Genomic DNA, 17020 nt, shown 5'->3' on the forward strand with positions numbered 1-17020 from the left:
CCAAGCATTGTCCTATACATAGCCATATCCCCCTCTGCCTGGAACAAAGCTCATGTCCTCTTGGGGCAACAATCCAAAGTGGCATATACAGACAGTAACCAAATAAGCATCACCCCCCGCCCATATTCTTCCTTAATAGTATTACTCATACTGACACCTTATATGCAATTTTCCCATTCTGGTCTCTTAATTAAGGGCAACATAATTCTGTTCTCTTAAGAAAGGGCAAGGGCTTCCCTGGTGGCGCAGTGGTTGAGAGTCCACCTGCCGATGCAAGGGACACGGGTTCGTGCCCTGGTCCGGGAAGATCCCACATGCTGCGAAGCGGCTAGGCCCGTGAGCCATGGCCACTGAGCCTGCATGTCCGGAGCCTGTGCTCCGCAACAGGAGAAGCCACAACAGTGAGAGGACCACGTACCGCAAAAAAAAAAAAAAAGAGAGAGAGAGAGAAAGGGCAAGGAGATTTTAAAACACACTCAAACCTCCCCTCAGTTTCCTGCAAAAGACCAGATAACGAAAGATAGAGCATTTCACACATCCCAGATCTCAAGTCTCAATCTGCCACAGCTCTGAGGTCTTGACAACCTGGGGAATAGGACTGAAATTGCACAACTAAATATGCGTCTTACTTGGCCCACCTAATCAATTGCCAACTGTCTGACACTATTTAAATTATCCAATATGGTTTGGTGCTTATTTCAATGTCTATGCCTTTATCCACATCATATCATCTCTCCAAACCTTGGATGTCTAGCCTTAAACCCATCCTATTTCTATCCTAAGTTACCACCCTCAAATCCCACCGTAACTGAAACACCTTCCCTAACTATTCCAGCTATTAAAAACTGCCCAAATGGGGATTTCCCTGGTGGTCCAGGGGAAAAGACTCCACATTCCCAATGCAGGGGGCCCACGTTCGATCCCTGGTCAGGGAAATAGATCCCACATGCCGCAACTAAAAGCTCCCACGTGCCGCAGCTAAGACCCAGTGCAGCCAAATAAATAAATAAATTTTTTTTTTTTAAAAAGCCCAATTCTCTGAACTTCCATAGCAAGGCCCTTCTTAGCTCTTAAATCTCATATTTCATACTCCTATCCCCAACACTCTCCATGCTCTAGCCACACAAGTCTCATTATATTCCTCAAACATGCCGAGCCCTGTCCTGCCTGCAGGTCTTTATACATGCCAAATATGCCTTCCCCTGCTCATAACGCTGTTGGCTTCTCATCCTTCAGATCTCAACTCAAATCGTCATCTCCTCAGAAAATTCTCCCCTAAACACACTATCCAGATTACTTATCCAGTCCCCTTCCCCCTTACTTCCATCATACTACCCTGTTTATTTCCTTTACAGTATGGTCATAATCTATAATTATCTTGTTTATGTTATATTGCAGTAAAGGAAGACAGATAAAAAATAAGGAAATCTCTGTGAAGGCAGGGACTCTGATGTATTCCCAGAACACAGATCAATACTGGACACCGTAGGTACTCTCTCAACAAATGTAAAACACAACTGAGCACTTAGTCATGTTGTTTTTATTCACATAAGTTTGTGTTTATTCTAAAAGATTTTAAGCTCTCAGAGAAAAAACTAGGCTTATACTTTATCATCTCCTTCCCAAGGCACTTAATATAGTACTGAGCAAGAAAAAATCAAAATTTTTAATGTATGTGATCCCAGCAAGTTACTTCACTTCCATACCTTAATTTTCTCTACAATAACATCTGACTCACAAAACTGCTACAGAGAGAAACTAAGCAATGTATATAAAACTATTAATTATCACCTGGCACAGAGTAAACACCTAATATGGCACCTTACTCTTATCCCCAATTAAAATTTGCAAAAACCACCAGGCCCTATGATAAAGATCAGAACCACTATTGTTAAATGAAAGCATCTAAATACTATAAATAAGAGGAAACTAAGAAAAATCCTTGCTTCTACTTGACAGGGTTATTTGCTAACTTGATCAATCCTTTCTAAAATCCCCTGGATCTGATCTCAAATAACAGTTTAAACTAAATGTCACATTTGTAGCAAGAGGATTTGGAATGTTACAGAAAGGGTTGTAACCCACCTTCACTTAAAGAAGAGACAAAATAACAATCACAGAACAAATATTTATCAAGTCTCTAATATGCCAAAGGAAGACAATATAGAGTAGGAGTCAAGCACAAAATCTTTCAATTCAAGTAGCCCTAATCTCACATCCTCATTCTTGTGTGACTTGGGCCAAGCTACTTAACCTCTTTCCAACACTCTGTTTCTCCATTTGTAAACCAGAAATAGTATTACCATCACAGGTTGTAAGAATTAACTGAGTTACTCCTCTGTACAGCACTTAACACTCAAATATAAGCTCTTTTAATCATTGTGAAGTGATCAAGATAAACAGTCAATTCAGAATCTGATTATATAAGCAATCTTCTGTAGGGGGTTGTGTTTATACTCCGTCCAAGTGCAAAGTGAAAGCCAATCATGTACCCCTGAAAACAAAATGTGGTTTTAGATTAGGACATAATATACAAGGCAAATTTTTGCTTTCAAAAATTATCAGAAACAATAAGAAACAAGGTTTCCATGTTTAGGCCAGTACCTACCAAAATTTAATATGTACATTCATTCTTTGATCTGGCAATTCCATTTCTAAGACTTTCTCCAAGTACACAAAGAGGTAGACACAAGGATATTTACCAGAGCCTTGCTTGTAGGAGCAAAAGACAGAACTACTGACATGTCCACCAACAGGGGAATGGTAAAATAGGTTATAATACAAAGGAATATCATGCAACTATTTAAAAAGAATAAGCTACAGTGCCTGTTATGAACTAAACTGTGCCCACCCCCACCCCCTGCTACAAATTGATATGTTGAAGTGATAAACACCAGTAACTCAGAATATAACTTAGAGATAGAGCTTTTAAAGAAGTAATTAAGGTAAAATGAGATCATATTGGTGGGCCCTAATCTAATATAACTTGGTGTCCTTATAAGGAAATTAGGACACAGACAAAGAGGGAAGACCAAGTGAATACACTAAAAGTCCACCATCTATAAACCAAGGAGAGAGGCCCTCAGAAGAAACTAACCCTGCCAACACCTTGATTTTAAACTTCCAGCTTTTAGAACTGTAAGGAAATAAATTTCTGTTGTTTAAATCACCCAGGCTATGGTACTTTGTTAGAGTAGCCCTAGCAAACAGTGCCAATACAGAGCCAATGTGCAAGATCTTCAAGATATATTTTTAAAAAGCAAAGTGCAGAAGAGTTGTGTATAACATGCCGATTTATGTATGTGAATTTTTTTATGGAGAGGAGATACACATATACTTACAGGTGCAGAGACTATGTACAAAGACACTTACAGGTGCAGAGACAAAAACACATCTGCTAGACAAAAGTGACTGCTTCTGGGAGGAGCATAAGGGTGTGTCTGGGATGGGATGGGTAGACTTATTTTTCATCATATTCTCTTTTGTACTGAAGTTCTCACCATATGCATGTAATATTTTCTTTAATTTTAAAAACAAAACTATTAATTAAAATGAAAAGATCTCCAAAACACATTCAACAATTAAGAAAAACACCACAAGCAAACCTGGTCTAAAAGTTATCAAGTTCTAAACTCACCAAAATCTCTCATCTATTTCATGAGCGTAAGCATTTTTTTTTAATGCCCTGCACTGTATTGTATTCTAAGAGCCATAAAAACATTCAATCATTTGTCTCAATAATTCCATTTTATCCACTTAGTACTGCAATGTAAATCACTCAATTTACCAATGTATTTCAACAATTAAAACATTTTTATTCCCATTTTTGAAAAAAATAATTCCACTTCAGATAATTTATCCAAAATGAAGAAAATACTTTATCAAGAAACAATGAAATGCCATAACAACAGAAAAAAATGATTAAGTAACAATACACCAGAGGATGAAATGCTATACGTATTAAAAATAGTTGTGAAGACTACCAACATAGTAAACAATGTAAAAAAACAAACCCAAGAAGAGTTAACAGCTGTGCTGGAGTGTGTGTGTATCAGTTAAAGAACAAGAAACAAGTGTGTAACGCATCTTATTCAATCTTCACTGCGTCAGGGCACAAGTTAGAATCTAAAACACGTTACAACAGACCTCTGTTCTTCCAAGAAACAACCCTATGTGCTATAAAAGTCAGCAAAATATTTAAGTACCTATTATAGCACTACATTGGATAAGGCAGAAACCCTGTCTTCAAAACATTTTACTAATTTACTGAATGCCTACTCTCTGCCAAACACTATGCTAGATAGCTTGACATACATCACCTTGTATATTTTACTGGCTATAAGCAGAAGAGATTAACACAATTGTAGTAGTCTGCTACAGAATTACACTATAAACTACAAGTTCCACAGATTTTCAAGAGTAATTAATAAAATATGGGGGTGGTCTAGAAGAACGAGAATAAATCTCCAGTTAGATAGAATACCAGGAGAAAGGGCACAAGTAGTGCTAGCCTGCCAAGTGAAAGAAACACAGACACACATGCACACACAGGATGAGTTCAAGTCATACAGACTGAAAGCTAGCTAAGCAGAGGAACTTTCATTTAACGTGGGTGGGGAACAGGAGGCTACCATTTCTTTCTGATCCATGAACAAGTTTTTTTTAGGAATATCAATCTTGTACCTGTATTCCGATGAACTGCCAAAGGTAACCAGATAAAGTACAGGAACTCAGCTAAGAAACTACTTTAATAATCCAAGATTTACATGAAGGACCTGCACTAGCGTAGTAATTGCATGGCAGTAGAGAAGAAACAGTTGACCAGTTTGGGGGTGGAGGATGGGTTTGTTTAAGAAGGTAGTAAAATAAGAAGGAAGTTTTTTTTTAGTTTGGGAAATTACAGGATAGGTTTGTACCACAGATAAATGGAGAAGTTGGAAAAAGAAATCTTAGGGTCAAGCTGTTATGTTCTTAAAGCACTCTTGTGAGAAAACATGCAAAAGAATAGCCTTTCCAGAATCAGAACACAATAATTTGGTCCTAAGTCTATCAAGGATGAAATCACGTGCCAGTCTGTATGAGAAATCCCACATACAAGCATACATTTGCAGAAAAAAAAAAAAGTTACTATATTACCTAGACAACACACACACAGTAAAATGAGTGACAAACTGAGAACCTTTCTTTGAACAGGTTACCAGGTGAGATGCCAACTACAAAACTAACCATGATCATTTAGACTTTGTTACATCTAATGAGGCAGATGTACCTACATTCAGATCATCATACAATCTAGTTTACAAACTACAAGCCATTTTTAAACCAGATTACCAAGATTCTGAATCAAAGCAGTCTACCAATTTTGATGTAAAATCTGTTAACAGGGTGAACTTCTACAGAAGCTTTCAACTGTGTGCTTGAAGAAATAATTTGACAAAGAATCAGAGATGCTATAACATTTGCACTAAATTCTATGTCAATGCAGTACAGCTGGCATGACTGCAGGCTGCATAGCAGTGAGTAACAGTATAGTTCTATTCACTAAAAGAGATCAAGAGAAACAAAAACAACAAAGATAAGAGTTGCAAAGACTGAAAAACAACCAATATGTATTGGCAACAAATCTGCCTTTTAAAGCACACTTTGCAACCAAAGACAACACCATCAAAGCACAAACTTCTACCCTGATTATCAACTGTTTCTATGGAAATTATATACATACACCGTATTTTGAGAAGCTAAGTTCCTATAATGATATTCCAGATGTATCATGGAATACATTTGTTTAATGTCTATTTTTAAAGACTTCATATAAAATTAAGCAAAACAGTATCTGTCACTGATTAAGAGTGACTACAGTAATTTCCTCTATCCAGAATGCTCTTCCCTGGATGACTCATTCAGTCACATCCCCTACAGATCTTTGCTCAAATGTCATTCTGCAGTTGAGAACTCCTCTACCTTATTTTAAATTGCAACCCAAGTTCTACAAACCCAGAAGCACTCCACTGTACCCTGCCTCTCCTTCTTCATTTTTAGCCAAACACTTATCTCCAACTCACACACTAGTATGTCAATTTCATGAGGGGACAGAGATCTGTTTTGGTCTACTGTATTCACTGCTATATCCCCAATACCTAGAACAGTGACTTTGCACACAAAGGGTTGTTGAATTCACAAATTAATAAAATAGTATGGGTTAGAGATGCAGCAAGTCAAAAAAACTTGTTCTTTGGACTCAGAATATACCCGTTAGTGGGTCCTCTAATCTCCTAAACCCTCATCTATTACTATCTGGATAAACAAAACAAAATTTAATACCCTCTGAGACAGAAGGATTCTATTCCTAAAGCTTAAGTCACTTTCACAGTCTGAATTAGCTAAAGTAGTTAACAGTAAGTGTTTAATAGCCACCCAGCATCATTTTTGGGAATAAATACCTTGTATCATCTCTAGCAACTCTATTCTCTATTCTGTTCTAGTAATGCACAATTCTACAGACTTTTTTGGGGGGGGCCTCATGGCATGCAGGATCTTACTTCCCTGACCAGGGATTGAACCCTCACCCCTTGTAGTGGAAGCACAGAGTCTTAACCACTTGGCCACAAGGGAAATCCCTCTACCAATTTTTTTTTTTTTTTTTTTCCCGGTATGCGGGCCTCTCACTGTTGTGGCCTCTCCCGTTGCAGAGCACAGGCTCCGGACGCGCAGGCCCAGCGGCCACGGCTCACGGGCCCAGCTCCGCGGTATATGGGATCCTCCCAGACCGGGGCAGGAACCCGTATCCCCTGCATCGGCAGGCGGACTCCCAACCACTGCGCCACCAGGGAAGCCCTACCAATTTTTAAACTAGCAAAAAAACGATACTTTCCTAGAAGAAGCAGGATCCCCACAAAGTATGTGTATCACATTGTGTTTGCAACTGTATCAGAGTGACATAGTTAATGTAACCAATCTTACATTGTCATTTTATAATTAAAACATGCTTCTAATTTTGGAACAATTCACTCAGATTTAAATCAATTAAAATAGTGTATAATGAATTTAAGGAATCACATAATTGCCAAAAAGTTATCTCCAGAATCTGCATCTTCAAAAAATCTTTGCCATTGATTAGTTCTATTTTAAAAGCTGCTTCTATGTCTTAGGTTTCTTTTTTTAGAGTGTTTTAATATTTGTAAAGAATCATCTCATCTTCATATTTAAAAAAAAGAGAGGCAGAGTGCAAGAGACAGATTTTTTTATAAGAGCAGAAATGATACCAATTTCTCCAACTGAAAGTAGCAGAGGTAAAGAACGTGCCAACAGAAAACAAACTTTTGTATCTTCAACATATGTGTCACATCCAAGACATGAATTAATCTTGCTCCTGAAGAAAAATTACTGAATTACCAAAAAACAATAATTTTTTAAAAAGAACTAAGACAGCCCAACCTCAGTCCTTAACCCCAATCCTGATACACAAAATGATGTCTTTTCCCCACTCTCCCACCTCTCTCAGATAACTATCCAATAATAAGTAAAATGATTTTTCTGTTCCTGGCTCTGATTTAACTAGAACCAAGGACAAGTTTTAAGGCAAATACATCTTCATTTCCATGTACACATGCAACCAGAAAAAAAAATTAATTTAAAAGATGGGATCTGGGGTGGGTTTTTGTTCTTGTGAGGGAGAACTGGATTGGGCAGTATGTATGACAAGAAAAAGAAAAGGAAATATGTCAAATTATAAAATACAAAAAACTTACAGATTACTACCACAAACTCCTAAAAAACTTCTTGTGTACATTAACAATTATTATTTTTTTAAACATAGAAATTCTTTGAATCGCAAATAAAATAGTTTAAAATTATATGACTTTCAGAGCTTTAAAAAAATGGCTTTGAAATTACTGCAAGCTTTTCAGAATACCGGAAAACAATAAATACCTAAACTAGGATCACTGATCCAAGAACAAAGGAAACTGGAGACAGTGACTCCATTTCAGAAATTTCCTTTGTAGCCACTGGACAATCACTTCCCTAGTCCCTAATAATGGTCTGCTTTTCCCTTCCAATACCTTGCCCCATTTTTAAGTTGAGATGGAGTTACTCCCCCAAAGACACCCCAAAGATGGGTTTTATATGTAAAATGCTAAATTCCATCCCAAGGAACTAAATATTAGCAATTTCTTTACAATAGCTCTTGAGTGGGGTTTAGGCCACAGCAAGAATAGATAATCTATGGCCTCTGCTGAAGTCTTTACCTTTCACGTGCCTCATTAACTTGAGAAAATTTTTCCCATTTTCTACCCATAACAAAGCCACACCAACAGCCCCTGAACCTAATAGAGATTAACAAGCCACGAGACACCAGCATCTCCCAGTCCACTTTCTCAAAGCTTTACAGGGTGTTCCATGGGTGGGGGAGGCAGGGCTGTCATCAAACAAGTTTAAGAAACACTGAATTAGGACTTCCCTGGCAGTCCAGTGGGTTAAGACTCCGCACTCCCACGCAGGGGGTGCAGATTCCATCCCTGGTCACGGAAGATCTCATACGCCGCATGGTGCAGCCAAAAAAAAAAAAAAAAAAAAACTGAATTAAACAGATTCTCTAACGATCTAACTTCTATGAACCTTTAATAAACTTACACAGATCATGAATTTCCAAGATGGGGATATAATAAGTAGGGTTTCCAATTTATTTGATACCTACCCCCATGGAAATCTCTTCCAGGTATTCTGAAACACACCAGAGAAACAATACCGGCATTATTCTTAAAATTTAAATTATCCCTTAACCCCATCTCCACTGATTATTATAAACTCTTAGGATGAACTAACATTCCCTTTGGCCTTATGAACAAATAAATCATATGACCTAAAATAATTCAAACATTTTCATAGCTTATATTTTGTTGTATGTATACTATTTGTACACTTTCTGAAACAAATGAAGGTATTAGATATTGATTTAAACCCCAGCACTCAAATATTCACAGGAACTATCCACTCGTTCCTAGTTATCTGATAAATGAAAATTTACATTTTAAAATCTAAGTTTATTTTTAAATCTTACTGTTAATCTTAAACTTCACAATGAAAATATAGTTTTCTGGCAAAGTAATAAGTGATATAGATGGTTTAATCCCACTTCAGAAGATTCTAAAATTGAGCTCCTCTCAAACACCATTCAGCTGGTGAAACAAATACTAGTAACTATAGTGAAGTTGTATTAGGAATGAAAATCCTTGAATCCACACATAACAATGATTCTTTGTTAAGAAACTTTATTCTTTCACTTCCTACTCCTCTTCACCTGCTTTTAAACAGATTTAAAAGCAAACCAAAAAAAAAAATTACAAATATCCTTAAATTGCCTACCAACAAAGCAAATGGATTGTACCTGAAATCTTATGATTTCTTCTACAAAAATTATCATCTCATACTCTTTAACACTAATTAACATGGTATTCTTTCATTCCACCTCCATTTCTCCCTCTAGTTTCATTTGATCTGTTATTCTCAATCTCTTCTGTTTACACAAGGAGTAACAAAAAGTGATCATCTTTTTAGCTGAAAACAATGGCTGTGGCTTAATAACCAACAGTAGACAACTTCATATTGCCATTTCGGACACAGAGAATGGACACAGGTGTGCCTGAGACACTGATCCCCTGGGGCTGCAACACCTCTAGCAAGCCAAGAATAGTCTTATCCATTTACTCCAGTGTCGCATACAATATTTTTCTGTCTCCCTTGATTTGAAAAGGGTTAGGAAACACTGCTCTAGAGCATACACTGCTACATCAAATAGTGTAAGAAAAAAGAAAAATTAAAGAAAAATTCAATCAAGTCCGTTAGAAATAACAATAATTTTTTCAGGATGGTGGCTATATTAAGACTAGATTTTAGTTATTAACATTTTCCCTTGGGACTTCCCTGGTGGTACAGTGGTTAAGAATCCGCCTGCCTGGGCTTCCCTGGTGGCACAGTGGTTGAGAGTCCGCATGCTGATGCAGGGGACACGGGTTCGTGCCCTGGTCCGGGAAGATCCCACATGCCGCGGAGCAGCTAGGCCCGTGAGCCACAACTACTGAGCCTGTGCTCTAGAGCCCACGAGCCACAACTACTGAGCCCTTGTGCCGCAACTACTGAAGCCCACAGGCCTAGAGCCCATGCTCCACAACAAGAGAAGCAACCACAGTGAGAAGCCCGTGCACCACAATGAAGAGTAGCCCCCTCTTGCTGCAACTAGAGAAAGCCCGTGTGCAGCAACGAAGACCCAACACAGCCAAAAATAAATAAATAAGTAAATAAATTAAAAAAAAAAATTTTCCCTTGAGATTGGAGATATGGTTTTGTTTTGTTTTTTTTGCGGTGTGTGGGCCTCTCACTGCTGTGGCCTCTCCCGTTGCGGAGCACAGGCTCCGGACGCGCAGGCTCAGCAGCCATGGCTCACGGACCCAGCCGCTCCGCAGCATGTGGGATCCTCCTGGACCGGGGCACGAACCCGTGTCCCCTGCATCGGCAGGCTGACTCTCAACCACTGCGCCACCAGGGAAGCCCGAGATATGGTTTATTTTAGTAAAAAAAAAAAAAAAAAAAAAAAAGCAGAAAACATTTTTTACATTTGATCAGCTAAATGCCAACTTTGTATTTCACCTGTTTACATAACCAACAATTATGTGAACGATCCTAATCATATGCTCTTCGTAACAATTAGTTTTCCATAAAAAGTTACTGTGTTCAAACATGTAACTGAACTCAAGTTCAAGCAGTTCTAAAACTAGAATTTAAGATTATTTAGTTATTATTAAGTGGGTAATGACTCTTTAGTAACTAAACAACACATTAATTCCTGATAATGAGCACAGACATGAGGCGACTCTACACAACAGGCAAGAAACTATAATTCATTCCTTTAAAAGCCAAATAGGTTTCACATTCACTTCCTGATTACAATCCTTGCAATAAATTCTGATACGCTGCCTGAAAGAGACCAGGTTATACTTAAGTAGGGGGAAAAACAAAAATAAAGCACTCAACACTTTTTGTGAAATCCAGCAGTCTTAAAGAGGGTGCTTCAAACATCAATGTGCACAAAAATCACTTGGGGATTTTGTTAAAATTCAGATTCTGATTCAGTAGGACTGGGATGGAGCCTGATATTTCTAAGGAGCTCCAAGCTGATGCTTATGCTTCTGGTCCACAGACTATATACTGCATACTTGAGAACTTACACCCCTACTTCCATGACACTGGTTAACATAATGGATAAAAATTTAAAGCAGACAACAATCCTCACCTCATTTAATTTCTATGGTTTCATGAGATTAATCTGGGGGGGATGGTTATTAAACTGTTGATGTTTGAGAAAAACGCAGATAACTTCTGAAAGGTGGGGGCATTAAGAGAGGTTGTAATAATAACAAGGGCAAACACCTACAGAGTACTTACTATATGCCACTGAAATGTCTTAAGTACTTCACTTAGGTTAACTGATTCTCCTAACACTGTGAGGTAGAAACTATTGCCAGACCTATTCTACAGAAGGTAAACTGAGTGACAAAGACTTTACTCAGATTGCATGTAACTAATAAATGCCAGAGCCAGGATTTAAATCCAAGCAGTCTAGTACTAGAGTCTACACTTTTAATCACTATACTAACAGTGTCTCTCCCAAGAACATACAACAGAATTAAAATAGCAAATCCAGGGCTTCCCAGGTGGCGCAGTGATTGAGAGTCCACCTGCCAATGCAGGGGACACGGGTTCGTGCCCCGGTCCAGGAAGATCCCACATGCCACGGAGCGGCTGGGCCTGTGAGCCATGGCCCCTGAGCCTGCGCGTCCGGAGCCTGTGGGCCGCAACAGGAGAGGCCACAACAGTGAGGGGCCCGCGTACCGCAAAAAAAAAAAAAAAAAAAAAGCAAATCCAAATGGCTTACTCTTAAGAGAAAATGATGCAAGTGTTAAAAGTGTAAAAGTGTTAAAGAACAGAGTGAGCAACAGAGGTTCTCTTCAGGTGACTGACAACTGAGGCTTGGTGAACACCATGACTTAACAATATGTAGCATTTTGCTATATTAGAAATTGTTCTGGACTTCAGCATGATAGCTAAATAGTTGAAAAAAAAATTTTTTTATTATTTTTTTTTAATGGGAGACCACTTCGGTGGCAAAAATGGGGTTTCACTTCATGGAATAAGCAGTTTGAGACCAATGTCCCAGGGGCGACTAGTAACGAAGAGTTCTGACATCCAGGACTTATAATAGCAGCAGTGGCAGACATAGCTGAAATGACAAGTAATGAAAATTGCTTTAGCAAAAATATTTTGGACTGAAGGGATGAGTAACTAAAAGTAGAAACGTAAGGGACAAAGCATAACATGACCAGGAATTTGATACTGTTGAGTTGAGGGGAAGAAATGGAAAAACTAAATTGCTATTTCAAACAAAGAAATACAGGAAGGCAATAAACATTAAAGTCTGAATAATTTTTAGGAGAATAAGAACTGGTCATCAGAAAAGATTTTCTAAGCAATGGTTAACTGTTCAGACAGTACAGCTGCAGAAGATATAGGACTAAACAGATGGATACGGTCAAACAAAAGTAGATGAGGAAATCATCACTTCAATGAGCCCAAATATGAATATGGCTGACCAAGCACAAAAGAGGTCCCAGGAAACACAGTACACAGGCCTACAGAATATGCAGAAAGTGAAAATATTAACCCTCAGACATCACATTCATTCATTTGACAAACATTTCTTGAGACACATCATGAGTCTGGCACTATTCTAGGTGCCAGGGATACAGGGGTGACCATACCAGGTCAAAAGCCCTGCCTTCATAGACTTACATTCTACTGGGAGAAACTAATAGACTTGGAAGAGAATACTGAATATTGAAAGCCTAGAATGAAGCCCTTTAATATAGGAGAATATACAGATCTATTTACGGGACACAGGTTAACAAAATATTAACCCCTCCTTCCCCAGCAGAGGAAGCTCTGTAGCCTGAAGTGCTCCTCATTAAGCATTCTTTGTCCTCTCAAAAAAGACCCTAAAATGATAAATGTATTTAAAATATATCTACAAATGAAGTACAATTTGACTTTTACTTCCAAGAATGGCTATAAGTAATACTCCCAGACAGGCAGCACAATAAATTGTACTTCAAAGTTTTCCAAATGCAACACTTCTTGGATCAAAACATTTTATTAGTGTAACCATTTTTAAAATAACTGGAAATGCTTCTATAATATACCACAAAATTATAAGCGGAAAAAGTATCCGAATAAAAGAAAACAAATCTTGAATTTACAAAAGAGTCAAGATTTGGGCTTGGTGGACTTTAAAAGAATCTCACCAATATTTGATTTTAGCCCCTGACTACCCTAGGCTGTAACACCTGCCTCAGACTGCCAAAAAATTAAGTTCAACTGAGCACAGGTGTCAGTTATTACGTGCAAAAATTTTAAGAGGCTGTGGCACCTTCTGGGTCTTGTCTACCAACACCTACACATTACAGAAAGCTGATTTAAACCTACCACTTCTTTTAAGTGTTTCTTAACAAGCAATCTGTTCTCTCTATACAAATAAGGAGAAACAATAAGAAAATACTTGTTTCAACATGAACTATCCTTATAACAATGCATTACACAGTTGGATCTCATTTGTTTTACAATGCTAACATTTTTCTGTGCTACAGTACCCTGGATGTACCTAACATTCTGGAGAACAAATACTGTGATCCCCAAAGTCCGAAAATGTTACTCACTTAAGTTTTTTTGGTTAAAAAAACCAAATCCGTTTTTAATTACAAAATTAAAGTGACTAGCAAGCAAAGATTAGGTGTAAAATGAACTGATTCTCTTTTCACCACACCCTTGTCACAAAAAATGCACGAGTGTAGACTTAGGTACATACTCTGAATCAGTAAGTCATATGGGAGAACTTAAACAATCTGGGAATGTCATTTTGAACCAAAGAAATGCTTCCACAAATAAATTAACTTCATTCCAGTACTCAAAGGGATCTTTAAAGTTACTGCCTACGCAAGTGTTGTCTTACTCTTTACTTCCTGGCACAAGCTCATCTTGAGATTTTAAACCTTCCTGGCTTTTAGATGCATATGAGACGGCCAGGATTTCAAAAGATTATCTCTGAATACGCTGAAACAGGGAAACAGGCAGATCTGCCACTGGGTGACCCAACCGAGCCAACAAAATGCTGTCTTAATTTAGTGAGTCCCTGACTTGTAGGAGTTAAAAACTCTCACCCCTTATATTGCGATGACGTAATCTTCCCCACTGCATTTCTCTTGGACTTAAAGGGGAGGTCAAAAAAAAAAACGAACAAAGAAAATTTCCCCCTAAAGAGAGGAATTAGGCAAACGGCAGAACGACAGTTTCGGGAGGTGGTTAGGTAACTCCCTGAAAGGGAAGCTTCAGCTGAATAGGCATGGCGAGTTGGAGAAGGAAATGTAAATGCTATTAGGAACTCGACCTAAGGCAGGAATAAAGGAGACCAGAGAAGCGGTGACCAGGCCCACCCCGCGGGACAAGGCGTCGGGCTGCGGGACCGCTGAGGGAGGCGCGCGGCAAGCAAAGCCCCGGGCCGTCAGCGAGCCGCGCGCTGCCCGGCCGCCACTTCCCCGCCGCGCTCGCAGTCCGCTCCCCTCCCCCCGCTCGCCGCAAAATGTCCGCGGCGGCGCCCGGCGAAGCAGGAAGTCGAAGCCGGGGCGCGGGGGGCAGACCCGGCCTGGAAGTCCGAGTCACCGCCACCCCGCGCACCCCAGGCGCCCGCCAGTTCATGGCGCCCCGGACCGCCGCCCGCCCTAGGGGTCCGCGGCGCCGGGGGGAGGGGAGCAGGGTGGTGGGGATGGGTGTGACCCTTTCCTTCCGCCGCTGCCAGGTGACAGCCCGGCCCGGGCCGCGCCCTCGGCCCTGCTCCGGCGTCCCGGCCAAACACCTCTTGCCTGACCTGTGCCCCCCAAGCCTTGCCCCCCGCGACCCCCTCCGCTCCGTCCCCCGACAGAACCCGGACCCGCGCTCGCCCGGACGGCGCCGCGCTCGCCCGGCACCCCGCCCCCACCGCGCGCGCCCCACAACCCCAGGCTTCCAGGGATCCCAGAGATGGGGTGTCCCCCCCGGACGGCGAGAGGCCGTGGGCGGCGCGGCGGGGACCGGACTGTGGGGAGGCCGCTCCCGCGGGGAGCCTCGGGCCCCGCACTCACCTCAGCTCCTCCGCCGGGGCGTTGGCAGCAGTGCGCGGGGTCTCCTCGGCTGCCGGACAGGGGCACGCGCCTGACGTCAGCACGCAAGACACGCACGGTTGGGTGCCCGCGGAAAAGGGAGGGACCGGGAGGCGAAAAGAGGCAGAGCGGTTCCGGGCGGGGCCTGAACTCCTCCCCTGCCCGGGTTCTGGCCGCCTAACGCGCACGCGCCAGCCAGCGCCGCTTGCTAGTTGGTGGCTGGTGTCCGTAACTCTCCAGTGGTTCCGCTGAATTTGTAATAATGCTATAAACTGTCGTTTGCGAAGCGCTTCCACTAACATGTCATTTGATCCTTGCAACCTTACGAAGTTTTATCATCCCGATTTTGCAGAGAAGACAGTGGCTACTCAAACAGGGGCAGTGACTTGCCCGAGATCACACTACAAGTGGACGGCCTCCTGACTCCCCAGGCCTGTAATAACTGCGCCTTGGCGTGAGAGCTGAGGGCTAGCTTCTCATCTCTGCCAACAACCCACTGTCCCTCGCTCCAACCATATAGGTCGTCTTTTGGTTTAGAGACTTCCTCCCCACCGGAAGGCCTCGCACTCACCGTTTCTCCTGGCTTCCTCCTCTTCAGCCCTTCCTTTGGCTTTCAGCCTTCAAATGTCACTGCCTTCCTGATCATCCTATCCACACAGCACCTGTTTATCATGTGTCTTTCCGGCTAGTGTGCAAACTTCAGGAGAATAGGAACCTTCTCTGTCTTTTCTCAGATGTTTCCCAGTGTTAGAGGGAAATAGCTTATCTTAATAATAGTTCGTTTATTGATGACTACCACAGTTAGTTGGCCAAGAAAAACACCTATTTCCAATATAGTTAAAAGTCTTTTGGACTTTTTAATTACACAAGAAGAATAGCTACATTTTTTGAGTGTTTACTATAGGTATGGTGCTAACAGGTTTGCATGTAATAGTGGGTAATGTAAAATTCATAACCACCCTATAAGTTAAGAACTATTACCCCCACTTATTGATGCATGAAGGTGTTAAGGGACTTACCCAATGTCACCGAGCCAGGCAGTAGCAGAGCTAGGTCTTGAACCCAAGAGGCTGGCTCTAGTTTACCTACATACTACCTAGCAGGTGTATTGCAAAGAAATCAGAAGATAAGCTTCAGCTGTAGTACTACCCCTAGTGATGCCAACTATTAACATTTTGGTGTACACCTTTCCACATATTCATAGATGTAGATACATGTATACACATTTGTTGCACAAAGACGGATTGTACTCTGCATTTCTCTCTCAAAACTACATTGAGAGCATCTTTCCACGTCAAATAAAGCATCATTTTTAAAGGCTGCATTCTACTATTTGGGCATTACAATGTTTATTCAATCAATCTCCTACTGTTGGAATTTAGGTTATTTTTGGCTACTGTAAATTTTTGACTCTTGTAAAAATGCATGAGCTTAATTTCTTAAACTTGAGGGAAAACTGGTTGTTTTCTCCCCCTGCAAGACCAGTTGGCAGTGACCTTTCCTCCATCCCATCTCACAATTCCATCAGTGTCCCCAGACAGTGTCTGCCCTTTCCATCAGCAGCAATATCTCGTGAGGTGTCACCCAACCCACTTGGCTTTTCCTGCCTTTATTCTGAAGACAAGGACTCACTTAGCACTTTGTCTATCATGTTGTCAGGTTTTTGTCGGAAGGACCCTCCCCAACATTTTCACAGCCCCCAAGGCAATAGCGTTACTATTTGACCCCAGTCTACACCTTCCCCTGCTGCCAGCCCGGACCCCCACCTCCTAGCGCCCCTT

General features: G+C 40.8%; 1 protein-coding gene across 3 annotated transcripts in view; it reads right to left on the reverse strand.

Moving 5' to 3' along the window:
• Nucleotides 1–15322, reverse strand: part of CDC42 (cell division cycle 42) — a 46084-nt gene extending 30762 nt beyond the window's left edge. The window contains exon 1 of one of the 3 annotated variants that reach the window (XM_081224782.1): nt 15222–15321. The gene's annotated coding sequence lies outside the window, so the exon portion shown is untranslated. Of the gene's footprint in view, nt 1–14264; nt 14289–15221 lie in introns of those variants that run through there. The other 2 variants (XM_081224783.1, XM_081224784.1) reach the window with 2 other exon arrangements.
• Nucleotides 15323–17020: the final 1698 nt, after the last annotated feature.

The sequence above is a fragment of the Mesoplodon bidens genome (genome assembly GCF_964165515.1).
Source record: "Mesoplodon bidens genome assembly, chromosome: 2".
Taxonomy (NCBI): Eukaryota; Metazoa; Chordata; class Mammalia; order Artiodactyla; family Ziphiidae; genus Mesoplodon; species Mesoplodon bidens.